At 44.7% G+C, this 27,339-nt stretch overlaps 1 long non-coding RNA gene across 1 annotated transcript; it reads right to left on the minus strand.

The window, feature by feature from the left end:
- Positions 1 to 561: 561 nt before the first annotated feature.
- On the minus strand, positions 562 to 26,761 carry LOC135971756 (uncharacterized). The gene is made up of 3 exons (XR_010587997.2): positions 26,572 to 26,761; positions 19,126 to 19,206; positions 562 to 2,218 (listed from the first exon to the last, which is right to left on the minus strand). It is a non-coding gene; the product is annotated as an uncharacterized lncRNA (long non-coding RNA).
- Between the last annotated feature and the right edge of the window lie 578 nt (positions 26,762 to 27,339).

Genomic DNA, 27,339 nt, shown 5'->3' on the forward strand with positions numbered 1-27,339 from the left:
CCTTGTGATCCACCCGCCCCGGCCTCCCAAAGTGCTGGGATTACAAGCGTGAGCCAAGGCGCCCGGCCAGGATGGCATATTTCTTTCCTTCAACAAATACTGACAGGCTGCTATATGCCAGGTATATTGTGGGTACTGACAGGTGTATTAGTTCATTTTGCATTGCTATGAAAAAATACCTGGCCCATCACAGTGGCTCACACCTATAATCCCAACACTTCGGGAGGCCGAGGCAGGCGGATCACCTGAGGTCAGGAGTTCGAGACCAGCCTGGCCAACATGGTGAAACCCCACCTCTACTAAAACCACAAAAATCAGCTGGGCATGGTGGCACGTGCCTGTAATCCCAGCCACTTGGGAGGCTGAGGCAGGAGGATCACTTGAACCTGGAAGGCTGAGGTTACAGTGAGCTGAGATTGCAGCACTGCACTCCAGCCTGGGTGATAGGGAGAGACTCTGTCCCAAAAGAAAAAAAGAAAAGAAAAGAAAAGAAAAGAAAAGAAAAGAAAAGAAAGAAAAGAAAAAAGAAAAGAAAAGAAAAAGGAGATACCTGAGGCTGAGTAATTTATAAAGGAAAGAAGTTTAATTGGCTCACAGTTCCGCAGGCTGTATAAAAAGCATGGGGCTGGGTACAGTGGCTCATGCCTGTAATCCCAGCACTTTGGGAGGCCAAGGCAGGCAGATTACAAGGTCAGGAGATCGTCCTGGCTAACACAGTGAAACCCTGTCTCTATTAAAAGTACAAAAAAATTAGCCAGGCGTGGTGGCAGACATCTGTAGTCGCAGCTACTCAGGAGGCTGAGGCAAGAGAATGGTGTGAACCTGGGAGGCAGAGCTTGCAGTAAGCTGAGATAGTGCCACTGTACTCCAGCCTGGGCAACAGAGCAAGACTCCATCTCAAAAAAAAAACAAAGAAAGAAAGAGAAAATCAGGCCAGGCTCGGTGGCTTACCCCAGTACTTTGGGAGGCCGAGGCAGCTCATTGCTTGAGCTCAGGAGTTCAAGACCAGCCTTGTCGACATGGCGAGACCTCTTGTCTACTAAAAATAAAAAAATTAGCCAGACATGGTGGTGTGCACATGTAGCCCAAGGCTGAGGTGGGACAATCGCTTGAGCCCAGGATTTGAGGTTGTAGTGAGCTATGATCATGCCATTGTACTCCAGCCAAGGTGACAGAGTGAGACCCTGTCTCAAAAAAGACCCCAAAACCAAACAACAAAATAACATATAAATCAAAATATATCAGATTTCTTTTCATTTCTTAGCTATATTCTGCATATTAAATACACACATTAAAAATGCAGGTCCAGGCCAGGCGCGGTGGCTCTTGCCTGTAATCCCAGCACTTTGGGAGGCCAAGGCAGGTGGATCACCTGAGGTCAGGAGCTGGAGACCAGCCTGGCAAACACGGTGAAACCCCATCTCTACTCAAAATATAAAAATTAGCTGGGCATGGTGGTGGGCTCCTGTAATGCCAGCTACTCAGGAGACTGAGGCGGTAGAATTGCTTGAACCTGGGAGGCAGAGGTTGCAGTGAGCTGAGATTGCACCACTGCACTCCAGCCTGGGCGACACAGCAAGACTCTGTCTCAAAAAAAAGAAAAAATGCAGGTCTAGGCAGCACTCCCGGTGGTCTCACACATCTGTCCCTTGCTTCGACAGTGTTAGGATAGAACAGACCTGAGGATTCCCTCTCTTCCAGCCTCTCCTAATCTCCAATCACCCCTCCAGTTGCAACCTCCAGGACCATCTTCTCAGCCATATCCTGCTTCCAGGACCAGCCAACACCGTTGTTGTTAGAAATAAGTTTAGCTCCTTATTGCCAACCAACCACGAGCTCCTAGATTCGTGAGAATGATTCCACCGAGGAGGAAGCTGCGGTCAGCTGCCTGGTCCATGTGCATTGGCAGGTCTCCTGCACTTACCATTCCCTGGGCTTCTATTTTAACCACAATGAGTGGCCCTGGAGCGCTTTGGTTCTTCCGTGAGTTGGTTCAGCAGAAGCACAAGGGCACGGTGTGTCTCTTGGAAATGCACAACCAGTTGCACCATCTTCCAAGGTGTGCAGAAGCCATTTCTAGATGAGTGCGGAAAACCACGGATGCCATCAAAGCCATCATTGTCTGGAGAAGAAGTTGAACCAGGCCCTTATGGATCTGCATGCCCTTGGTTCTGCCCACACGGACCCTCATCTCTGTGACTTTCTGGACAGCCATTTCCTAAACGGGAAGATGAAACTCATCAAGACGATGGGCGACCACTGCAGTTACCTTTGCTGGCCAGCTGGCCCCCAGGCCCGCCTGTGCCAGTGTCTCTTCCAAAAGCCCACCCACAACCACAACCGGGGCCTCCAGAGCCAGCCGCCTTTGAGGGGCACCTCTGCACCCCCTGGTATCAGGGCTTCCGCCCAACCTCTCCTTCCAGCCAGTAGGCAGCTTTTTCACCACCCTGCAGCCTTCTCCCAAGCCTTGGACAAGAGGGAAAGAAAGCTTTTTGCAGCAAGAAAAGAAAAAAGAAAAAAAGGAGAAAAAGAGGCTATGGGAAAATTGACATTAACACAACAGAGAGCCCAGAAATAAATCTAAACATATCCGGTCAACTACTTTTTGACAAGGGCACCAAGAGGACACGATGGAGAAAGAATAGTCCCTTCTTGACTGGATGCAGTGGCTCATGTCTGTAATCTCAGCAGTTTGGGAGGCCGAGGCGGGTGGATCACCTGAGGTCAGAAGTTTGAGACCAGCCTGGCCAACATGGTGAGTAACTACATTTTTTTATTTCCAAGGATTCAAATTGATTCTTGTCTCAGTTCCTTCTCTATTTCTCTAAGGTCTATATACATGATAAAGTCCTTCCCTGACATTCTGCTATCACCATTCCCTTGGTTCTTCCACGGCAGGCGCCTGTAGTCCCAGCTACTCGAGAGGCAGGAGAATGGCGTGAATCCAGGAGGCGGAGCTTGCAGTGAACTGAGATTGCACCACTGCACTACAGCCTGGGCGACAGAGTGAGACTCTGTCAAAAAAAAAAAAACAAAAAAAAAAACACCTAACAAGACATCACTGGAAAGGAAACTTAGACTCCACTTCCTCTTGCGAACATAAGTACAAAATTACCAAATGAACTATGAGCAGGCCCATCTCAATCACATATAAGATGGTATTAATCATATATCACAACAAAGTGATTTAATTCCAGAAATGCAATGTTAAACATTCAAAAGCCAGTCACTAAGTTACCTTATCAACATAAAAGATGAGAAAAAAATTGCTCAATCAAGAAAGAAAAAAGCAATTGATAAAATTCAGTACCTATTCATAAATTTTAAAACCTATCTAACAGAGAGGATGCAACACGCCCAGTTAAACACTCCCACAGCTGAGAATAGTGACATAACTTATGTGCAGCCAAAAGATAGAAATTGCAGGCTGGGCGCGGTGGCTCACGCCTCTAATCCCAGTACTTGGGGAGGCAGAGGCGGGTGGATCACGAGGTCTGGAGTTCGAGACTATCCTGACCAACATGGTGAAACCCTTTCTCTACTAAAAATACAACAAATGAGCTGGGCGTGGTCCCACGCACCTGTAGTCCCAGCTACTCGGGAAGCTGAGGCAGGAGAATCGCTTGAACTGCAGAGGCAGAGGTTGTTGCAGTGAGCTGAGATCACTCCACTGCACTCCAGCCTGGCGACAGAACAAGTCTCCATCTCAAAAACAAAAACAAACAAACAAAAAAAATTGAATTACAGTATGATCTTAACACTTTTGAGAAATCTGTTTTTCAGCTAAAAAGAGACTCAGCCTTTTGACCTTTTCTCTTTCCCTCCCTGGAAGTCAATCCAAGGAAAAGCAGCAGCCAAATTGTAACCACAAGAACAAAAACATGGCTAAAGAAGTATCAGGAAACTGAAAAGAGCCCCGGACTGCCCGCCTCTGCACTTTTTTTTTTTTTTTTTTTTTTTTTTTGAGACTGAGTTTCCCTCTCGTTGCCCAGGCTGGAGTGCAGTGGAGCGATCTCAGCTCACCACAACCTCCACCTCCCAGGTTCAAGTGATTCTCCTGCCTCAGCCTCCCAAGTAGCTGGGATTACAGGCGTCCGCCACCACGCCTGGCTAATTTTGTATTTTTAGTAGAAATGGGGTTTCTCTACATTGGCCAGTCTGGTTGCAAACTCTCAAACTCAGGTGCTCCACCCACCTCAGCCTCCCAAAGTGGTGGGATTACAGGCATGAGCCACCACGCCCAGCAGAAAATTGCAGTATAATCTTAAAACTTTTGAGAAATTTATGTTTTTCAGCTAAAAAGAGACAAACTCAGTTTTTTACCTTTCCTCTTTCCCTCTCTGGAAGGCAATCCAAGGCCTGGAAAAACAGCAGCCACATTGTAACCACAAGAACAAAAACAACTTGGACGGCCTTCCTCTGCACATTTTAAGTGACAAAAATGAAACCTATATTTCTTTAAGTCACTGAATCATGTTTATTTTTTCTGTGACTACATGTAGCCTTAAATGATGTATTAACCAAAAATGCACAGCTAGCATAATGCTTAATGAAGAAATAATAAAGACATTAAAATAAGGAATAATCCAATATGCCTGCTTTCATGCCTAATCTCTAACATTATATAACTATCCTATCCAATGTAATCAGACAAGAAAAAATAAATGCTACACAAATATTAGAAAGGAGGGTGAATATTATTATTCATAGACAATACAGTTGCTTCCCTAAAGATTCTAGGAATATTAACTATTAATTTTTTTTTTGAAACAGAGTCTTGTTCTGGTACCCAGGCTGGAGTGCAGTGGCCCAATCTCGGCTCACTGCAACCTCTACCTCCCAGGTTCAAGTGATTCTTCTTGCCTCAGCCTCCCAAGTAGCTGGGATTACAGGTGCCTGTGACCACATTCAGCTAATTTTTGTATTTTTAGTAGAGACAAGGTTTGGCCATGTTGGCCAGGGTGGTCTTCAGCTCCTGACCTCAGGTGATCCACCTGGCTCATCCTCCCAAAGTGCTGGGATTACAGGCATGAGTCGTCATGCCCAGCCAACTGTTAAATGATTAAGAAAATTCAGCAAGATTATCAGATACAATATCAAACATACAAAAATCAAAAGTCTGTCAGGGCACAGTGGCTCATGTCTGTAATCTCAGCACTTTGGAAGGCCAAGGTGGGTGGATAACCTGAGGTCAGGAGTTTAAGACCAGCCTGGCCAACGTGCCAAGCTCCACCTCTACTAAAAATACAAAAAAAGTAGCCGGGCATGGTGGTGTGCACCTGTAGTCCCAGCTATTTGGGACTGAGCATGAGAATCGCTTGAACCCGGGCAGCAGAGGTTGTAGTGAGCTGAGATTGTGCCACTACATTCCAGCCTCAGTGACGGAGTGAGAATCAGTCTCAATTAAAAAAAACAAAAGACAAAAATCAAAAGTTTTTGTATACTACAACATATAACCAATCAGAAAAGAAAAGGAAATAAGGTAATATTAAAAACGGAAAATAATACTTAGCTGAAGAACACAAAAGAACGACTGATTAAATGTAGAAATATGCCATATTTATGGATGGGAGGCATCTACTTTGCAAAGATGTCAATAACCCCTCAATTAATCTACATATTCATTGCAATCACAATAAAAATCCACTGAAGTTTTGCATATAACAAATTGTCTTAATATTCAGAGGGGGCTGGGCACAGTGGCTCATGCCTGTAATCTCAGCACTTTGGGAGGCCGAGGCGGGTGGATCACGAGGTCAAGAGATCGAGACCATCCTGGCTAACATGGTGAAACCCTGTCTCTACTAAAAAAAATACAAAAAATTAGGCGGGCGTGGTGGCAGGTGCCTGTAGTCCCAGCTACTCGGGAGGCTGAGGCAGGAGAATGGCGTGAACCCGGGAGGCGGAGCTTGCAGTGAGCCGAGATCGTGCCACTGCCCTCCAGCCTGGGTGACTGAGCGAGACTCCGTCTCAAAGAAACAAACAAACAAACAAACAAACAAATATTCAGAGGGATGAATTCAGAATTCAGATCCAAGAATAGGCAAGAAGATTCTAAAAGAGTAGTAAGAAAGTGGGGAAATTTGCCAACGTGGTATGAAGACTTCAATCATCAAGCAGAATCACACTGGCTCAGGGACAGGATGGCTCAACAGAAAATAATAAAGCACCCGGGAGCAGACACATTTATGTGGAAATTTTATAGCTGCTGGAGGGTGTATTTGAAATGTGTAGAGAAAGAATTGACTATTTAGTAAATGGTACTGGGAAAATGGGCTATTTATTTGGGAAAATAGCTTAAAATAGAACCCAGAGGAAATTAACAAATAAAAATAATTTTAAATTATTAGAAGAAAATATAGGACAGTGCCTTGAAATTTATTAGGAGAATGATGTAATTAAACTTGCATGAAGAGAATGTCTTCTAATATAGGATACCCAAGGCAAAACTCATAAAGGAAATGATTGGTAAATTTGACATCCAAAGACTTTAAAACTTCAGTATGACAGAAAATAAAGAAAATGTCAAATGACAAACAGAGAAATATTTTCAACATATGTAAATGACCAATAATTAGCATCCCAAACATATAAAAGAAATCCTACAAATAGAAAAAAGTGGGCAAAGAACGTGGCAGGCAATTAATGTAAGAAAAAAACTGGAGTGTTCAATAGCCTTACAAGTGATCATAGAAATTCAGTGTTTTAGGCCGGGTGCTGTGGCTCACGCCTGTAATCCCAGCACTTTGGGAGGCCGAGGCAGGCAGATCACCTGAGGTCAGGAGTTTGAGATCAGCCTGACCAACATGGTGAAACCCCGTCTCTACTAAAATACAAAACATTAGCTGGGTATGGTGGCGTGTGGCTGTAGTCCCAGCTACTCGGGAGGCTGAAGCAGGAGAATCGCTTGAACCTGGGAGGCAGAGGTTGCAGTGAGCCGACATTGTCCCACTGCACTCTAGCCTGGTGACAGCAAGACTCCATCTCAAAAAAAAAGAAAAAAAAGAAATTCAGCCTTTTGACCTTCCCCCTTTCCTTCCATTAAAATAAATAAAACACCATTTCCTTCCATTATAGTGGAAAACAACTAAGTTTGATAATATCAAGCATTGGTAAGATTTTGAGTAAACAAGTACTCTTAAAAATGGCTGGTAGACGTGTAAAAATGACCATTTGGTAGTATCTAGTAAAAATAAAAATGTGAATTATATAAATACTATTACCAACAATTCCATTTGCAGGGTTCACCCTAGGAAAAAAGCACAGAGATCTAAGGAAAGTTGTAGAAAGATGTTCTTTGCAGCATTGTAGGTAATAATGACTCACTGGAAATAACCTAACTGCACATTAGTGAAGCACCTAATAAAACTGGGTGAAGCAGTAAGCGGTGTATTCCAAACGCACTTGTTACAGAGGTAGGTCTTGAGTGCATTGGAAGGACAAATGAATTCTCACTATGAGAGCTCAGGGCAGGCTTCAAGAAGAGATACAATTCGAGCACTTGAAGGACACTTAGGGTTTCTGGGCAGGAAAATGGAATGAAGGGTATCAGTAGGGAAAACAATGTGTGCGGGACACAGAGATTCAGAATGGTGCTCAGAGAATATAGATAGTAATAATATATATGTATGTATATTTATAAAATAATAATTATTATAGAGACTGGACAGGTGAATGCATCCTTTCCAAGACTTCCTCCTCCTAGGGGGAGCCATGGGATGCAGAGAGCAGCAAGGCCCAGGAGCCAGGACCTCAGGGCCCAGCAGAGGCCAGACATGGGCAGAAATCCCTGCCGCCGCAGCTGTGGGCAGGTGGGCAGGTCAAGGGACCTGCGGGCTTTGGTACTTGGTACGCGTGGGTTCAAGTGTGGGGTCAAACTCCAGCTCCAGCAACCTCCCTCCTATCAGCTTTTCACTGCAAGCTGGGGCGGTAGCTTCTTGCGAGGATAAAATGATGAAGTGTCCAGCACCAAGCAGGTACCCAGTATATTGTGGCTTCCTCCTCACCGCCCTAAGAGATGAGGATCGAAGACCCTGCCCTGTCCCTGAGGCCTTTCGGGCTAGTGTGGGGCTGATGTGACCCTTTTAACAAATCATTCTGCTAAGGGCGGAGGGAAGCAAGCCTCCCTCTGGAGCTGCTGAAGAAGGGAAGGCCCCTGGGGAGGGGCATCCTGGTTCAGGTGCATTCCCAGGGCCCAGAGAGCGCTCGCCGCTTACGCTCACCTTGAAGGAAGTGTCAGGATTCAGTGAGGGAAGAAGCAGAACCATGTGAGAACAGGCTAAGGGATTTGCTGTGGAATTAGACCTTACAGGATTGCGGAGGGGCTGGGAACGGAGGTGTGGGGATGGTGCTGGAGTGTCAGCGAGCAGGTCACCATTCAGTCACTCTGAGAAGCTGAAACATGCCCAGCCACCTAAACGGGACCACAAAGGGCGAGGCCCTGGAGAGGTCTCTGGGCTGCAATGCCTTGTGGAGCCCTACATCTGTGGGTCTGCGATGAAGTCACTGGTGCTGGACTTGGGGCCACAGCAGGTCACAGCAGGGCGGCCTACCCTGCTTGCTTTCGGCCGCTTGCTTCGTATTATTGTTTTTTCCTTTTTCCATGAACCTGAAGGCCACAGTACACTGACCGCTGAAACTCAACCTTCACTGGCTACATTATAGATAACATTCATAGATCACCATGGCCATGGTGCTTCCATTGTCTTTCAGGACCTTGGGCCAACTCCTGTCCAATTCAAACTGGTTGAGACCACTGACCCTTTAACTGGACCTGTGCAGGTGCCTGAGAAAAGGTCCATTTTGACATCAGAGGGTCCAAAACTCCACCTTCAGAGCCCAACACTCCACCTTCAGATCATGCTAATGCCACCATTTTCTGTACTTATGTCCTATGAAATGCCAAGAAGCCTGATGACACATGTTTTTTGTTTGTTTGTTTGTTTGTTTGTTTGAGACGGGGTCTTCCTCTGTGGCCCAGGCTGGAGTGCAGTGGTGCAATCTCAGCTCACTGCAACCTCTGCCTCCTGAGTTCAAGCGCTGAGGCTTCTCCTGCCTCAGCCTCCCGAGTAGCTGGGGTTAGAGGTTAGAGGCGGACACCATCACACCCAGCTAATTTTCGTATTTTTAGTAGAGACGGGGTTTCACCATGTTGGCCAGGCTGGTCTCACACTCCTGACCTCAGGTGATCCGCCCACCTCTGCCTCCCATAGTGTTGGGATTACAGGCATGAGCCACCAAGCCCGGCCGGCTGCCTGATGACACTTGAGCAAAAGGAACCTACTACTTCATTTTTCCCCACTGCCAATCACCTCCCCCCACATCTTAGATCATCACACTTCCCTAACCTAGAAACAGCCTTCAGCCTTATCTCCAGGGAGATAAGGATTTGAGCGCTGTTCTCCCACCTCCTCACTTGGCGGTCTTGTGAATCTATCCTTTTTCTTTTGCAAAACCCGTGTCACAGTGATGGACTTGCTGTGTACAGGCAGAATGGACCTCGACCTGGCCAGTGACACTGGACAGCCACGGCCGCCTCCAGACAGCAACTGCTGTCTCTTTCCTTCTGCCTTCCAAGTCACACATAAACACCCCTTTTGGCCAACTCTTCCTCTGGGAGGCTTCTCCTCAAGGGGCACCAGCACTGATGGGGAAGCCAGAGACAGGCAGCTCAGGATGGGGATGAAAAGCCAGGCATGTGGAGGCTGACTTCTGCTCTGCCCTGCTCCCTTGGATAGAGAGGCTGGAGCCCAGGGCATCAGCCACAGGTCTTGGGACAAAACCCGGGTCCAGGAAAACAGAGCTGGATGAATCCTTGAACACCACGAGATCCATCGTCTCACTCTCCAGACGAGAAAGTCAGGCTCTGACTCCTGCTGTGGATTGCCGCAGGTCCCGGGCCGCTAACTCCCTTCTCTCTGGCCAGCACCACTGCAGCCTGGGCCTCAGCTGGTGGAGAGAACTGGGCTCACCCACCGCCAAGGGAACTGCAAAAAGGGCACACGGCAGTCCTGGGCAGAGCCCCGGGCCAGGACGAGAGCCAGTTGCACAGCAGGGAGGGCACCTGCCCATCTCCACAGTCATCCTCCTCCTGGGCACCCTTACCAAAAGGCACTCCTCGAAACAAAGTAAGGCCACGCGCCGTGGCTCATGCCTGTAATCCCAGCACTTTGGGAGGCCAAGGCAGGCAGAGGACGAGGTCAGGAGATCGAGTGATTCCACTTTTCTTCTCTAGTAAGTTTGGACATTCAGATCTAATTGGTCTTTTATCATAGAACTTCTAGTGTGCCCGAGTCTTACATTGTGAAGATCCTTTTCTACAATATTACATATAAGAGGATATAAATGGTACGAGATGAGATCAGGCTGGATGAGAACTGATACTTGTAAACATACTTTTTAGACGAAATCTCTCATTGCCATTCACTTTCTATTTGAATAATAATAATACAAATAATTAATTAATTAATTAAATGTATTATTAAATATTTCAGGGCTGGCACAGTGGCTCATGCCTACAGTTCCAGCACTTTGGGAGGCTGAGATAGGTGGATCACTTTTTTTTTTTTTTTTTTTTTGAGACGGAGTCTCGCTGTGTCTCCCAGGCTGGAGTGCAGTGGCGTGATCTCGGCTCACTGCAAGCTCCGCCTCCCGGGTTCACGCCATTCTCCCGCCTCAGCCTCCCAAGTAGCTGAGACTACAGGCGCCCGCCACCACGCCCGGCTAGTTTTTTGTATTTTTAGTAGAGACGGGGTTTCACCATGTTAGCCAGGATAGTCTCGATCTCCTGACCTCGTGATCCACCCGCCTCGGCCTCCCAAAGTGCTGGGATTACAGGCTTGAGCCACCGCGCCCGGCCGGTGGATCACTTGAGGTCTGGAGTTCAAGACCAGTCTGGTCAACATGGTGAAACCCGGTCTCTACTATAAATACAAAAATTAAGGCTGAGGTGGGAGAATCGCTTGAACTGCGGAGATGAAGGTTGCAGTGAGCTGAGGGTGACACAGCGAGACTCCATCTCAGTAAAAAATAAATATAAATAAATAAATATTTCAAACATACATAAATCTTTAGAAACCCACATACCAAATGCCTGAGTACAACTTTCCAGGGTTATCAGAATATCCTCATATGTAGTCTTATTTGCTTCAGACCTTCTATTCTTGTTTTACCAACTAAAGCAAACTTATATATGAAATGAAACTCCCAGAGCCTCCCCCCGGGCTTACTGCTCTGCCCGTCCCTAGAAGTACCCACTCCTCTGAATTTAGAGTTTATCACCCTTGTGCAATTTTTATAGTTCTGCTACTTAGGTGGGTGTCTTTAAACATGTTTTTAAATGTTAGCTAGTATGCATATGTCCATGTATGTTATATATTATATGTGATTTTACATATTATTCAAAACTTACTTTTATTGCTTAACATTATTTTTAAAAAAATTTTTTGTGTGAATACGTGTGGCTCTAGATGAAGGATCAGCAAACACTTTGTGTAAAACGCCAGATAGTAACGTATTTTAGGCTTTGCAGGCAACATATGGTCTCTGTTGCAAACTCTTTGTTTGGCTTTGCTGTTGTTTTGGTTTTGTTTGTTTGTCTTTTGGATGGAGTTTCACTCTTGTTGCCCAGGCTGGAGTGCAATGGTGCAGTCGGCTCACTGCAACCTCTACCCTCTGGGTTCAACGATTCTCCTGCCTCAACCTCCCAAGTAGCTGGGATTACAGGCACACAGAACCACCACGCCCTGCTAATTGTTTTGTATTTAGGAGACACAAGGTTTCACCATGTTGGTCAGGCTGGTCTTTTTTTTTTTTTTTTTTTGAGACAGAGTCTTGCTTTGTCGCCCAGGCTGGAGTGCAGTGGCGCCATCTCGGCTCATTGCAAGCTCTGCCTCCGGGGTTCACACCATTCTCTGCCTCAGCCTCCTGAGTAGCTGGGACTACAGGTGCCCACCAACACGCCCGGCTAATTTTCGTATTTATAGTAGAGACGGGGTTTCAACGTGTTAGCCAGGATGGTCTCCATCTCCTGACCTCGTGATCTGCCTGCCTTGGCCTCCCAAAGTGCTGACATTACAGGTGTGAGGCACCGCGCCTGACCTGTTTTGTTTTTTGTAGTACTTTAATATTATAAAAACCATTCTTCTTAGCTCCTGGGCTGTACCATCACAGGCCATGGGCCAGATTTGGCAGATGGGCAGGAGTTTGCTGGCCCCTGCTCCAGGTCATATTGCATTGCCTGAGGATCCCACAGTTTACTCCTCCATGTTCCTGTTGATGGACATCTAAGTGGTTTCCAGTTGTCACGACACAAGGGTAACTATGAACATTATCATGTAAATGTGTGAGTCTCTCTGGGGCACACACCAGGAAGTGGAAGGGCTGGGCATTGAACACAAGAATCTTTGACTTCACAATACAACATTAAGTTCTCTCTAAACTGGCAGTGCCAGTTTACATCCCCAGCAGGAGCTGACGAGTGCTCCTGCTGTTCCATGTCCTTCCTGGCACTTACTATTACGGGGCTTTCAAAATAATATGAACTGCCAGGCACGGTGGCTCACACTTGTAATCCCAGCACCTTCGGAGGCCAAGGCAGGAGGACTCCTTGAGCCCAGGAGTTTAAGACCAGCCTCGGCAACATAGTGAGACCCCCATCTCCACAAAAAAATTCAAAATTTAGCCAGGTGTGGTGGCAAGGCTATGGTCCTAGCTACTTGGGAGGCCGAGGTGGGAGGATCACTTGAGCCCAGGAGGCTGATGCTGCAGTGAGCAGTGATTGCACCACTGTATTCCAGCCTGGGCAACAGAGTAAGACCCCATCTCAAAATAATAATAATAATAATAATATGTTCTTATTCAGCAGAAAGAACAGATTCATCATCACCCCCAAGTCCTTTTATTTTACTCATTTATTTTTGCCATGGAGTCTCGCTGTGTTACCCAGGCTGGAATGCAGTGGCACGATCTCAGCTCACTGCAACCTTCCCTTCCCAGGTTCAAGCGATTCTTCTGCCTCAGCCACCCGAGTAGCTGGGACTACAGGCGCACGCCACCACACCCGGCTGATTTTTGTATTTTTAGTAAAGATGAGGATTTACCATGTTGGCCAGGCTGGTATCAAACTCCTGACCTCGTGATCCACCCACCTTGGCCTCTCAAAGTGCTGGGACTACAAGCGTGAGCCCAAGCCCTTTTATAAAGCACTAACCACATCCATGAGGGCTCCCCCTTATGACTTAATCACTTCTTAAAGACACCAGTTCTTAATACTATCTTACTCTTAATACTATTAAGATAGTATCTTGGGCCGGGCGCGGTGGCTCACGCTTGTAATCCCAGCACTTTGGGAGGCCGAGGCAGGCGTCCAGAGGTCAGGAGATCCAGACCACGGTGAAACCCCGTCTCTACTAAAAATACAAAAAATTAGCCGGGCGTGGTGGCAGGCGCCTGTAGTCCCAGCTACTCGGGAGGCTGAGGCAGGAGAATGGCATGAACCCAGGAGGTGGAGCTTGCAGTGAGCTGAGATCCGGCCACTGCACTCCAGCCTGGGCGACAGAGCGAGACTCCGTCTCAAAAAAAAAAAAAATAGTATCTTGGCAATCAGTTTGAATTTTGAGAGATGCCTTCAGACCATAGCAATACTCTTCGTGAAAGGTCTTGTGTGTATTTTGCCAGATATATTCTAAGGCTTCTGTTGCTATTGTGAATACAATCTTCTTTTCTATTCATTTTCTAATTGTTGACTACTGATGTATAGGAATGCTAGTATCTCACTGTCATTCCTATGTCCATTCCCCTCATTCATATTGATGTTAAATCTTCTATGTTTGCAGGTCATTCAAGTTTCCTTTTCATTTGAGATGGAATCTTACTCTGCTGCCCAGGCTGGCATACAGTGATGCAGTCTCAGCTCACTGCAACCTCCACCTACTGGGTTCAAGCGATTCTCATGCCTCAGCTTCCTTCCTTCCCTCCCTTCCTCCCTCCCTCTGTCCCTCCCTCTTCTTCCTTCCTTCGTCCCTCTGTCCCTCTTCCTCCTTCCTTCCTTCTTTCCTTCCTTCCTTCCTTTTCCCCTCCCTCCCTGCCTTCCTCTTTTCCTCCATTCCTTCCTCCCTCCTTTCCTTCCTTCCTTTTCCCTTCCTCCCTTCCTCCCTCCCTTCCTTTTCCTTTTTCCCTCACTCCCTTCCTTCCTTCCTTCATTCCTTCCTTCCCTTCCTTCCTCCTTTCCTCCCTCCCTCCCTCCTTTATTTCCTTCCTTCCTTCCTTCCTTCCTTCCTTCCTTCCTTCCTTCCTTCCAGATGGGGTCTTGCTCTGTCACCCAGGCTGGTGTGCAGTGGCATGATCTTAGCTCACTGCAACCTGCACCTCTGAGGTTCAAGCAATTCTCCTGCCTTAGCCTCTTGACTAGCTGTGACTACAGGTGTGCGCCACCACACCCAGCTAACTTTTTGTATTTTTAGTAGAGACAGGGTTTTATCATGTTGGCCGGGCTGGTCTCAAACTCCTGACCTCAAGTGATCTGGCCACCTCAGCCTCCCAAAATGCTGGGATTACAGACATGAACCATCATACCCGGCCTTCCATAAGGTATTTAAAGGCACTTCCAAAGGTAGAATCGACAGACTTTCCAGAAGTCAGTGGCAAGATTTCTTGACTCAGACCTGCCTTCAGGTCTTCAACTTCCAACCCTCTCCCCCACCCAAAGCCAATCAATTCTCCTCACAGAATAACATCAAATAGCAATTAGCACATGGTCCTTGACTTCTCCACATCAGCTCCAAAAAAGATAAAGACCATTAACGGTGGAAATATTGTGAACGGAAGTGTTTAACAGTTAACATTAAAAACATTCCTATAGGTCACATACATACACTCCCATGGGTCATATACATATGTATAGACCTATGGGTCTACACATAAAATATGTTTCTCACTAACAAAATCCTCTGTAAATTTCAGAATGATCTGATGAGAATTTAACTTATTTTAAAATGCGTATGATTATGTCAAAGATATGTCCCTATAAAGGCCTGAACACAATCTCTGAGCCTAAGGCCTTCCCCATCTTCACCTCCATTTCACATTCGATCATCTATCTATTTGAGAGAGCATCGCTCATTATTTGTTTTGGGAGTAGTCGATAACCTTGGAAGTTTCTTGAGGGCAAGAATCAAGTCTCTTACAGCTTCTATCATGCCTCGGTGCACCCAGCAGGTCCTCAATAAATAATTTGTCACCCTACTTTCTCATAAAATATAGGACATACTTAGCTGTACTGCACATGATTTGATCACACCCAACCCGAGTGGGTAATAACAACATTGAACCTGTTTAAAAACAACACTCACTCCCTATTCCCTTTTCACCTTCATAGTATATTCATTTGATTTCTAGTAATGTTAGTTCTATCCGTATGTTTTTAGATCATGGTACAAACTATGTTGTGCCTAAGTAAAGTTATACCAAGAATTTTATGGGGAAAAGCTAATGCACTGCTCTTAGTTTTGATTAAGATTTTAGACATTTGAAAATATAAATTCAGATATTGGACAGTGAGTTTTATTTTGGAGGTTGCAGGAGATTGAAGTGTTGGGGTAGGACTGATAGACTCCTTTGGCTACTTGTCTGTGGGGGTGGGGAGAATATACAAGTTCACAAAATCTTGTACGTTCTCACAGTGCTTAGTTTTGTGACTTTACAAAAACTGGCATTGTTTTTCTAGCTCTCAGTGGAGAAATGTAAGCTGTGAGTTTAATATCATGTTTACTGTGTTTTGACCAGGATTGTGCAAGCTTTTGTGGAAAAAATTATATTGCTTTCTTTATCCTGTTTGTTTTATATATATATATATGCTTCCTTGTATTTTACTATGGTAAAGTTGTATCTTGCATATAGAGAACTAAGTCTATTACAGTGAATTAAAAGAATCCTTTACTCTGACATGGCAACATTGTGTAATGGACCATATGTTTAAGCCCTGTGGATAAATCACACGACAGCCCAGCACAGTGGAGTGCGCCTGTAATCCCAGCCACTTGGGAGGCTGAGGCAGGAGAACTGCTTGAACCTAGGAGTTCAAGACCAGCCTGGGTAACATAATGAAACTCCATCTCAGTCAATCAACCAATGAATCAGTTACGCTAAAAAGAGCAAGATCTTCAAACTTCCAACAAATGTCTGGGTGTCCAAAACAATGAAAAGAGCTTATGGCAGAGTTAAGCAGTCATCAGAGAAAAATCCGGGACAAACTGCAAATTTGTACCAGCTGTGAATTGCTGTGACTGCGTTGAAAACCAAAGTTATGTTTGTACAGTCTTTTTGGGTGTATTCGTGTTTAGTAATAACTTGTTTGCAAATTTAGAGGACTCTAGCTATGATTTCTTCTTAGGGACCTTGACCTTGAGGGGCTCAGAGTTTAACGGAAGAGAGAACTAGAAACCAAGAATGACATGCAGAGAGTGAGGTTCTGCGGCACAGGCTGTATACAGGGTGCAGAGGAGCGCCGTGGCACCGTGTTCTGGCCTCATCTTCTGCGCCAGACTTCCCCGTGTGCCGTTTCCTGAACCTGCCTGTTTTTTCCCACCATCTGGATCTCTCTCTGTAGGCACCGTTCTCTCTCCTTGCAGGCCTTTTCCACAACTTAGGTGCCTGGTGAAGTTCTGTTTCTTCAGAAGCTTCTTGAAGCCTGCCTCTAGCTCATTCACATAACTGTTTTGTCTACATCTCCGTTATTTCTTTATAAACAATTACAGTTAATTCTCATTATTTGCAGTAGTTCTATTCTATAAAGTTGCCTAGAACACTGAGTTAATCAAATACTAAACCCTTGTTGCCAGGGAAAATATGTACCTATGTACATATCTCACACAGGTTATAACCTTAATTCCTAAAGCAACTCTTCCTGGTAGAGTACATTTTCTTTATTTACAAAAGAATAAAGAAAGTAGAGAAGTGTTAAGTGATTTACCTGAGGCTGCCCTGCTAACAGGAGCCAGAGTTAAGATTCAGACCTTCTCCAGCTGGCCCCAGCCCGAGCTTCTTACACTACCCTGCACTGCCCTCTACCGTCCCTGCCCTCTGGCCATCTTTGTGTGAGAGCTGAAACCAGAAGACTGAGGGTCACCTTATTGGACCTTAGCTTGGGATGTGTGCAAGGAGTGGCAGATTTTTCACTATTGTGTCTATATCCGGGAGCCACCTTGAAAGCTCCACAAGTATTAATTTGGGGATTACAAAGACATTTAGCAAGTAAGTAAATGTGCAAATATGGGATCCACAAATAATGAGGGTTAACTGTATTTGTAAGTGACTGCTAGGGTCTGTTTCATGGTAACCCCTTCCCCAGCAATGTGGAATATTTCTTTAGCTTCTTTGAGAGTTCAATTACTTATTCATTCATATATTTACTAGGCACTTACTATAAGGCAGATTGCTTTAATCTGTGATGAACAAGCTAGAGATTAAGGTCCTGCCCTGTGGATTTTACAGTACAGTAAGAAAGACAGATAGCTAAGTTTGGAGCTCAGGGCAGAGGCCCAGGTTGCAACTAGAGATTCACTTGACCAAGGTGAAACCTGGTATGTCCCCTCCTACTTCACATCCCCAGACATTCTTTCAGAACATTTCTCCTCTAGTCTTGTGTATAAACTCTTCCTTTTGAGCCTCTCTTCATTGACGCATGTCAACCTCTACTTTTCTTTTGTTGATTTTGAGGCCACTTGCCCATGTAACTGGCAGGATATGGTAGAAGAATCATGCTGACTTGGTCTTTGAATTCTGGTTCTGCTACCTACCAACGGAGCTACTCTGGTCAAGCTCTTGGACTTCTGAGCTGGTTTCCTAATTTTAGAAGTGGTGATATGATGTGTTAGGCACCGGTGGGTTGCAAGGAAGAGGCACACACATATCACATTTGGTGATGACAGCTGAATGCAAACTTGGATGGGAAGTCATCTAAGCAGCCATGTTGTCTCTTGGCTCTAGTACTTTCAAAACTTCCCACAAGATTAATTTAGCAGCGTTTAGGATAGGATTTGAGCTCTGAAGACCTGCCCTCTTTTCCTTTGTTCACCCAACATTTGTATTTTGTAAGAGAGAATATCTGATTGGATTAGTGTGTCACCTTCTAAAAACAGAAGGTCCCTGTTAGGGAGAATTTTGAGCCACGTTATGTCTTTGGTGATTGATCAACCTGAGGCTCAACCTATATGTTGTCCTTAGCTGAAGCACTGAGCCCTGGTCCAGTCACTTGTGGCCAAAGAAGGTTGGTTTTGGCTGGGCTCGGTGGCTCACACCTGTAATCCCAGCACATTTGGAGGTTGAGGCCGGTGGATCATGAGGTCTAGAGATCGAGACCATCCTGGCTAACATGGGGAAACCCCGTCTCTACTAAAAACACACAAAAAGTTAGCTGGGCATGGTTGTACGTGCCTGTAGTCCCAGCCACTCAGGAGGCTGAGGCAGGAGAATCATTTGAACCCAGGATGCGGACGTTGCAGTGAGCTGAGATCGTACTATTGCACTCTAGCTTGGTGACAGAGCAAGACTCCATAGTCAAAAAAAAAAAAAAAAAAAAAAAAGAAGAAGGAAGGTTGGTTTTATGCATTATTGGTCACACAGATGTATTACAGATATGCTTTTTGTGTATGCCACAGTCGCACAATAGTTATATGACTGTCATGTATTCAAAAAGAACCCTTAGACAATTTCTTTAGAAGACAATTGAGAGTATAGCAGTCCTAGAGTTCCATGGCCTTCTGTCCAATTCAAATACGTATCTAATATGATCATAGATAATTGTTAATAAAGCATCTAACAAGGTAATTGACACATATCAAATATTCAATACATCTCCCTTTTGGTATTGCATCTAATATTATAGTGTGGTTATTTGTTCATATGGCTGTTTTCCACACTAGGCCATAAGCTCCATCAGGGCAGGGTCTACAGTTTCATCTTTCTATCCTGGCAGTTACTTCAGTGCCTGATACATACTAATAGAGACACAAATGTTTCAAGAGTTGAGGAATTCTCAATTCCTACTGTAAGAATGGGAGGATATAAAGGTTTCACAGAGAAGGTATTATTTAAGCGGATTCTTTAAGGGTGAGTAGGAATTCTTACCAATAAGTTTGAGGCCTCATTCCGAGCAGAGAGCAGATGCAGGGACACAGATACAGAGACGGTGAAGTTTACTGAACACTCCTAGATTAAAAAACAGAAAGCAAACAATCAAAATCAACCATTAAAATAAAAACCACCTAAAGAAAAAACTGTGAACGGGCTTGGCCAGAGGGCATATCATAATTAACTATGACTGTAGACACTCCGTAATGGATGGAAGTTTTAGGGAAACAGCATAACATTCTCAGGTTGTTGGCAGAGCATCTAGAACAACATAGAAATACAGGTATTGAATTCTGGGAATGATGACACTGTAGTGACATCTTTGACTTCTCTGTGCATGAGGCATGTACGTGTCACACACTGTTCAAGGGGCTGAAAATCAGACTCTTCTCTAGGAGCTCATGGGCAATCAAGAGAGACAGATAGGTGAGCAACTGGTTATCATGTGACAAGTGAGGTCATAGAGATATGACTAAATGCCATCTAAACAAGAAGAAAGGAATAATTAGTAATATATGGAGTGCTGGGGAAAGATTTCTCAAATGAAGCCTGCTGGGCATGATGGCTCACACTTGTAACACCAGCACTTGGAGAGGCGGAGGTGGGAGGATCCAGGAGGATCTAGGAGTTCAAGACCAGCCTGGTTGACAGAGCAAGACCCTGCCTGTCTGTATATTTGAAACAATAAATAAACATTTTTAAATGAAGTCATATTTGAGCACTCGGGAGTACTATACAAATATAGGACAGACTGAAGGAATGTATCCAGCTGAACTTAACATTTTTTGAAATTTTATATTGCAAGAGTATTTACTGCCATGAAATTAGAAAGAACTGATAGGCAAGGAGGTCTACAAAGCACTCCATAGGTCCACCATACTGAGGCAATGGTCAATGCTTTGATGGATTTCATACTTTCTATGCATATACATGTACTCTGTATATACATATGCATAGTTAAATAGAAATGGTTATCCTGAATGTTCTGTTTATCCATTTATTTTTATGAAATCTCCGAAGAGTACATTTGCTTTGCTCGAGGGAGTCTTGCTACATACTGCTGTACATAATGAAAACTAAAAAAGAGGCAAACTTTTCAGCCTTGCAACCTTATGGTGATTCAAACAGAGGCTTCCTCAAAGGCAGATTCAGAAATGAACTTGGTGTGTGTAGGTGGTAGTGCTTGGCATTATTTTTTGTAATAGTATGATAGGGATGATTTCAGTGTCTGCCAACAGGAACTGGTTAAGTAAACTGTGGTCCATCCAAATGATGCATACCGTGCAGCTGAAAAGAAGAATGAGAAAGACTGCACTCATGTGGAAGAACTCGGCTAGATTGTGTGTGTTTTTAAAAGGAAGAAGGAGTGGTATCGTATGTGTGGTATGCTACTTTTTGTGTTGAGAGAGAAGAGTAGAATAAGTATATACCTGTGTATTTGCAAAGATAAATTCTGAAATGATATGTAAGAAACCAATTAAAAGTGTTTGGCTGTGGAGGGAGAATAGGACTATGAATGGGATTTTGCTATATGCTTTTATAGATAGCTAAATTTAAAATTTTTCAGAACTATGTATTTGTACACATTAAAATAAAAATGTTTCCAGACCTTGGAAAATAAAAGGAAGGACCAGGAGCAGTGGTACATGCATGTATGTAATCCCAGCACTTTGGAAGGCAGAGGCAGGTGGATCACCTGAGGTCAGGAGGTCGAGACCAGCCTGGCCAACATGGTGAAACCCCATCTCTACTAAAAATACAAAAAATTAGCCGGGCGTGGTGGTGGGTGCCTGTAATCCCAGCTACCCAGGAGGCTGAAGCAGGAGAATCGCTTGAACCCAGGAGGTGGAGGTTGCAATGAGCCAAGATCACACCACCTCACTCCACCCTAGGCAACAGAGCAAGACTCTGTCGTAAATAAATAAATAAATAAAAATAAATGGAAGATGGGGCAGCTTTTTGTACTGCACATCCCAAAAATGGGCTGACTGACCTCAAGAGGAAAGGATTCAAGGTCTCTAGCATACATGGGATACATACAGGAGAAAAAAGGAAAAAAAAAGAAAAGGAATATAAATATAAATAAATGAAAACAACACTTCTCCCTGATTATAAAGGAAATTACATTCTTTGTGTAATAATTTGGATGACAAAATGTAGAGAAAAATCTTTAATTTTTCCACTCAAAACATTCTGGTTCCTTTTTACACTTTTTTATGCATGTAAACATTTTAAAAAGTAGAATCATGATATATGGTCTTTTGTCACTGACTATATTTTAAGCATGTTTCTATGGGAGAATTATATCCTGGCATCATCATTTTTAATAGCTTAATGTATGTTAAGTGAATCATTGCCACCCCAGAGCTGAATTTCCTTCTATATCATTTTAATGAACCCGAGCAAGGATTTTTGCGCTGAATTCATAGAAGTAGAATATATGGAGGAAAATAATATAAAACAGTTTTAGGATTTTTAAAAGAAATGTTCAAATGATCTTGTAGGAAAATTTGTTGAGTTTATACTCCCACCAACAGGGACAGAGCTCCAGGTTCCCCCTTCCATTTGTCATCTTTGCTGGTCTTTAAGCAGAACATCTCATTGTTTTCATTACATTTCTTTGATTTCTAGTGCTTTTGAATCTTTTTCCTATGCTCATTGGGCATTTTTATTCCTGTGGGAAGTGTCGGTTTCTCCATTGCCCATTTTCTACTGGAAATCATTCATTTTTTTCTGAGTAATTTTAAAGATTTCTTTATAGGCTACGGATACAAGCCTTTTATCTGTCATTGAGGTTACAAAGATTTTCTCCCAGTAAGTAATCTGTCATTTCGCTGTATTTTTCTTTTCTTTTCTTTTCTTTTTTTTTTTTTTTTTTTTGCTAGCCAAACACCAAAGTCACATTTCACTTAATTTTTATCCGCTGAATGAAAACATTTTAACTTAGTGATTTTAGTGGAAACAGGAGCAGGACAGAATGTAATATCTAGATCTCGCTCTGTCATCCCAACTGGAGTGCAGTGGCGTGATCATAGCTACTGCAGCCTCAAACTCCTGGGCTCAAGCGATTTTCCCACCTCAGCCTCCCAAGTAGCTCTAGGACTACAGGTGTGTGCCGCCATGCCCACCTAATTTTAAAATTTTTTTTGTAGAGATATGAATTTGCTCTGCTGCCCAGGCTGGTCTTGAACTCCTGACTTACTCCACCTTGGCTTGCCAATATGCTGGGAGAACAGGCGTGAACTAGTGTTCCCGGCTAACAGCTTACTTTTTTTGCTAGTAGTGTTCTTGGTATCTTTTTATATCTGAGGCTTTCGTGCTAGTGCTGAAGTATTACACTCACCATCTGAGGTTTACAGGACTTTTGTTTTAATATCGAACAGAGGGAACTGTTTAGTTTTGCATCTTTGCAGGTATACAAAATGTGCCTACCAGGACTCTGCTTTATATCCATTGAAAAGCAAGAAGTAATACAGTAAAACTTTGCCTGGCTAGAGGCTTTGGGAGAATGGAGTGTTCTGGTTTAATTCTATTAACTTGGAAGGATGAAGGTGAAACAAATTCAAAACTTTAATTTCCTGTTGAATGCGATGTGAAAATATAGCCAGTAATTCCACCTTTCTTCTCTAGTAAGTTTGGACATTCAGATCTAGTTGGTCTTTCATCATAGAACTCCTAGTGTGCCTGAGTCTTACATTGTGAAGATCCTTTTCTACAATATTACATGTAAGAGGATATAAATGATACTGGATGAGATCAGGCTGGATGAGAACTGATACTTGTAAACATACTTTTTAGACGAAATCTCTGATTGCCATTCACTTTCTATTTGAACTCGTAAAAATAAAACACATTGGCTGGAGGGTGGAAGTAGGAAGGAGATTTATGTCTTTTAATCGTATGTCATTGCTTCGTATCGAGACAGAACATATAGTATCCCTGGCTTTGGACCTACAGAAGGAAACACATTTTTCTACCTGCTGTATGCCAGCGGTTCCTGAACACCTGGAGGGCTTATTGTAGCCTGGATTGCTGGGCCCTACTCCAGAGTTTCTGATTCATCAGGTCTAGGGAGGGGCCTGAGAATTTACATCTATAAGACATTCCCAAGTGCTCCTGGTTCAGAGACTATATTTTTGAGAAGCACTCTTATCTACTAACTGTAAATTGTAGAACTTTAGAAAAAAGCTTACTTTGGTCTGGGATAAGAAGCACACAGGTAATGGAGCAAATCATGAAAAAGTCAATCCTTGATCCCAGGTAGCAAGCACTACACAGTGACAGAACACAACTCTTGGTTTTCATGATTGCAAGTCATAGCCAAGTATCAAGTGAGAAATGCAGTTTCATTTTCAGGGATTAGAGAGGCCAGGTGATTCTAGAAAAATAGGATTTAGTGATTAACCTCATGAGAGTGCCAGTTATTTATGTCCTTTCTCTCTCCCCCATCACTTAGCATTTAGCCTTACTTTAGAGGGTCCTGTATTTGTTTTAAACTTGTAAAGAACTTTGAGTGCTTATTAAATGGAAAGCTTTCCGTGTGCGTGTGTGTGTGTGTGTGTGTGTGTATGTGTGTGTGTCCGTGTGTGTGTGTGTGTATGTGTGTGTGTGTATGTGTGTGTGTGTATGTGTGTGTGTGTGTATGTGTGTGTGTGTATGTGTGTATGTGTGTGTGTGTGTGTGTGTGTGTATGTGTATGTGTGTGTGTGTGTGTGTGTGTGTGTGTGTGTGTTTGTGTGTGTGTGTGTGTGTGTATTTAGAAACAGAGTCTTGTTCTGTAGCCCAGGCTGAAGTGTAGTGGCATGATTTTGGCTCACTGCAACCTCTGCCTCCCAGGTTCAAGGGATTCTCCTGCCTCAGCCTCCCAAGTAGCTGGGATTACAGACACCTGCCACCATGCGCAGCTAGTTTTGTATCTTTAATAGAGACAGGGTTTCATCATGTTAGCCAAGCTGGTCTTGAACGCCTGAACTCAGGTGACCCACCCACCCCAGCCTCCCAAAGTGCTGGGGTTACAGGCATGAGCCGCCATACCTGGCTCACAAGCTTTGTGTTTTTAAAGATATTAGACATGTTTCTTATTTTCTTTTTTTTTGGTTTTTTTAAAAAAACAAAAAACCCTTAACAATAATGTAGGAGAACAAGAGAAAGCTTTTCCAAAAAAGAGAAATCATTGTGATTATTTATCTTAGTGAAATGCTGGATAATATAGTCTGCTTTATCAATCATCAAGCACACTATAAAATTTCCATTTCAATAGGATTTGTACTTCAATTGAGGTAATAAAGTTTTAAAGTTTTTAAAGTGAAAGCCAGCCCCGCCCCTCTCCTGGAGTGGGCGGGGACAGCAGTTACATGGGCGGCTTTCCTTGTGACATCACAGGTCCTTCATGACACACTGCTGTCTGGCCACGCCTCCTTTCCCTTGCATCTTTCTCATTGACCAATAGGCTTGAAGCATTAAGGCCACGCCCCTATCTGCATTCTAGTGTGGCCCTGGTTACGCCTCCTCTGGCTCACTCACACAGCTACCTGGTAGGTGACTGGAGGTGTATAGTTGTCCTCGCCTGGATTGTGCTGATGTGGCCCCAACCCCACCGCCCTACCCATCCCATGATGTCCGAAGAAACCCGACCGATCAAATTGGCCAAGGCCAAGGAAAAGGTAAAACGCACCAGGTTGTGGCACCCCAACCCAGCCCCAGGCGCCCTCTGACAGTCAAGCTGCTGCCAGAGTCTGTGCCACTGCTGAGGCACACCAGGCTGGGACCCCTCCCCAGTGCCTCTGGGCTTCCCACACCAAAATCTTGTGAGCCAGCCCAAACCCCTCATGAGTCCTGCCCCTGCCCTCAATAGTCACCCCAGGGTGACTTTGAGCTGGTGACTCCCAGGGCTTCCCACTCCATACTCTGCCCTCACCTCCTGCTACCCCAAACCTGACTTCCTTGGGCTCTTTGGGCTCACGTCTCGAAGCACCTCGGTGCCCTGGAACCTGCCCTCACCAGTTGTCCCCTGGTCACTTTGGACAGGTGAATCCTGGGGCTCCCCGTTCCATACTCGGCCCTCACCTCCCACCACCCAAAGCCTGACCTCCCTGGGCTCTTTGGGCTTGCATCTCCAAGAACCTGGGTCCCAATCCTGTGACCCCCCCCTCCCATATCTCAAAGCGGCAACTTGGGCATTGCACTCATGTGTCCCCCCCACTACTCCACCAAGGAGTGGAATGTAGTGATGTCGCAGTCCTTCTAGGAACTGTCATTACTGCCACGAGACCGGTCTTTGGTCTTAGGACCCAGTCCCCTAAGTGTTCTTGCCCATTTCTGGTTCCTCTGGTGTAGCACAGGTTTCCAGCTGGAAGGGGATTGGGGACTGTGGGACGTAGGAGAGAGAGGTTTCAGGCTGCCTTACTTCCTTAACACAGACGCTGACAGTGTGAAAAGCCTACACCTCCCCTATGAGCTCAACACATTGACAGTGTTCTGGGTGGCAACGGGAGAATGGGTTTAGTTTGATTTTCTCCCAGGCTTCTACTCTCCAGAGAGACTCGAACATTGTTTCTGAGTTCTCCACCTCAGATTTGAATTCTGCATTGTTCTGGGACCAGAGTGCCCCTCAGTCAGTGGTTGCTGGAGTGAGATCTGCCTATCTTCTGTGGAACAGATCTTGGGAAACTGAACTTGACAGCTTGAATCTTCCTCATCTCATCTCCACCTGGGGTACTTTGAGTGCCACAGGATAAATACGGGGCATCTTTCTGAAGCATCAGTTTCCTTTGAGTCTACTGAGCGACAAAACATTAATGTACTTGGGGTGACTGTCACATACATTTATAAGAATATACAAGACTTCTCTCTGAAATGAGGGTTGGGTTGTCCTCTTTCTGTTAAGTTCCCAGATTTCACAGAAAGGCTGCCTTCTGCCATGAGCATACATTAATATAAACGTTTGAGAGGTAGTGGTGCACTTCTTCACATTAACAGACGTGTGAGGGTGTATGACTCTAAACCACACGGTGTACAGTGCCTGCCTATGTAATATTTGCTTTTCTGCCTTTGCCTCTGGTTTTGGTCCCTGGTAGCTGCTGACTTGTGGCAAAATCCCAGAGCTCAGAGTCAGAAGACTGAGTTTCAGTTCCATTAGTGCCTTCTATTCAGCCATGGTATCAATCCCTCTCAGTCACTAAGTGATTGTGACAACACTTCCTACAGTTGTTGGTGGCATTAAATCAGATGGTGCATAAGAGTATTTTGTAGAAACTGTAAAGCAGGATGTGACTGTAGGAGTTTCTAGTTCTCATGAGTATCACTGCTCTTCCTTTCCACAGTTGAGAGACTACCATCCCCAGGCCAACCCTAGTGTTGGTACAGGAGCAAGTGACACCAAAAAGAAGAACATAAATAATGGTGCTAACCGTGACACAACCACTTCTGGTGGTTGCCACTCACCTGAGGATGTGAGTCTTGGCTGGCCAGGCTCCTGGGGACAGAGGGTCCAAGGGGTGGTGGAAGGTAATTGTTAAGATTGTGGAAGAACTCCCAGGCACTGCTTAAGAATTCTGGGTTTGAATCCTCTCCATCTGCTGGGGATATGATAGAGGGCAAATTCCTTGAGATCTTTGGGCCTCTCTTTTCACATCTGTAAAATAGGAGTGGTGTGGTTTTACCTACATTGGTGAAGTTTAAATGAGATTTATCATTGTTGTTTTTATGTGAATCCCTAGTCCACGGCCTGCTGTAAACTCTCCTTCTCGGGCTTGCGTTTCCTGAGGTAGAGTTAGAGAGTATCAGAGGTGTCTGTTAGCTCTGAGAGTCCGAGAGTTAAAGGCCCACTAGAATGGAAACCTCGGGACCGAGAGTTCCTATCTGCCTTTTCCGTCCTATATCTGCGCTGTGAAGAACCGTCCCTGGCCCGTATGTGCTCAGTCAATGTTTGTTGAATGAATGCACCTTTCTAAATCACAAGCTGGCAGAAGCGTGGGCTCTTCTCACACTCCATCTCTGAAGGTTTCTGTGACTGTCTTTTTGAGAGAATCTAGTTTCAGACTTTGAGTTCTGTGGCTGTGGGCAAAAACCAACAAAGACTCAAGTCCTTTTACTTTGGGAGTTGAGGAGAGTTTACCAGTTCGAGTTCCCATTGGGTCTGAGAACTACCTTTAAAATCCATCCCTGGCCCCTGCCTACTGCTTCCTGGCCTGGGGAATAGAGTTGAAGGGG

This window comes from Macaca fascicularis, chromosome 7, assembly GCF_037993035.2.
Source record: "Macaca fascicularis isolate 582-1 chromosome 7, T2T-MFA8v1.1".
NCBI lineage: Eukaryota > Metazoa > Chordata > Mammalia > Primates > Cercopithecidae > Macaca > Macaca fascicularis.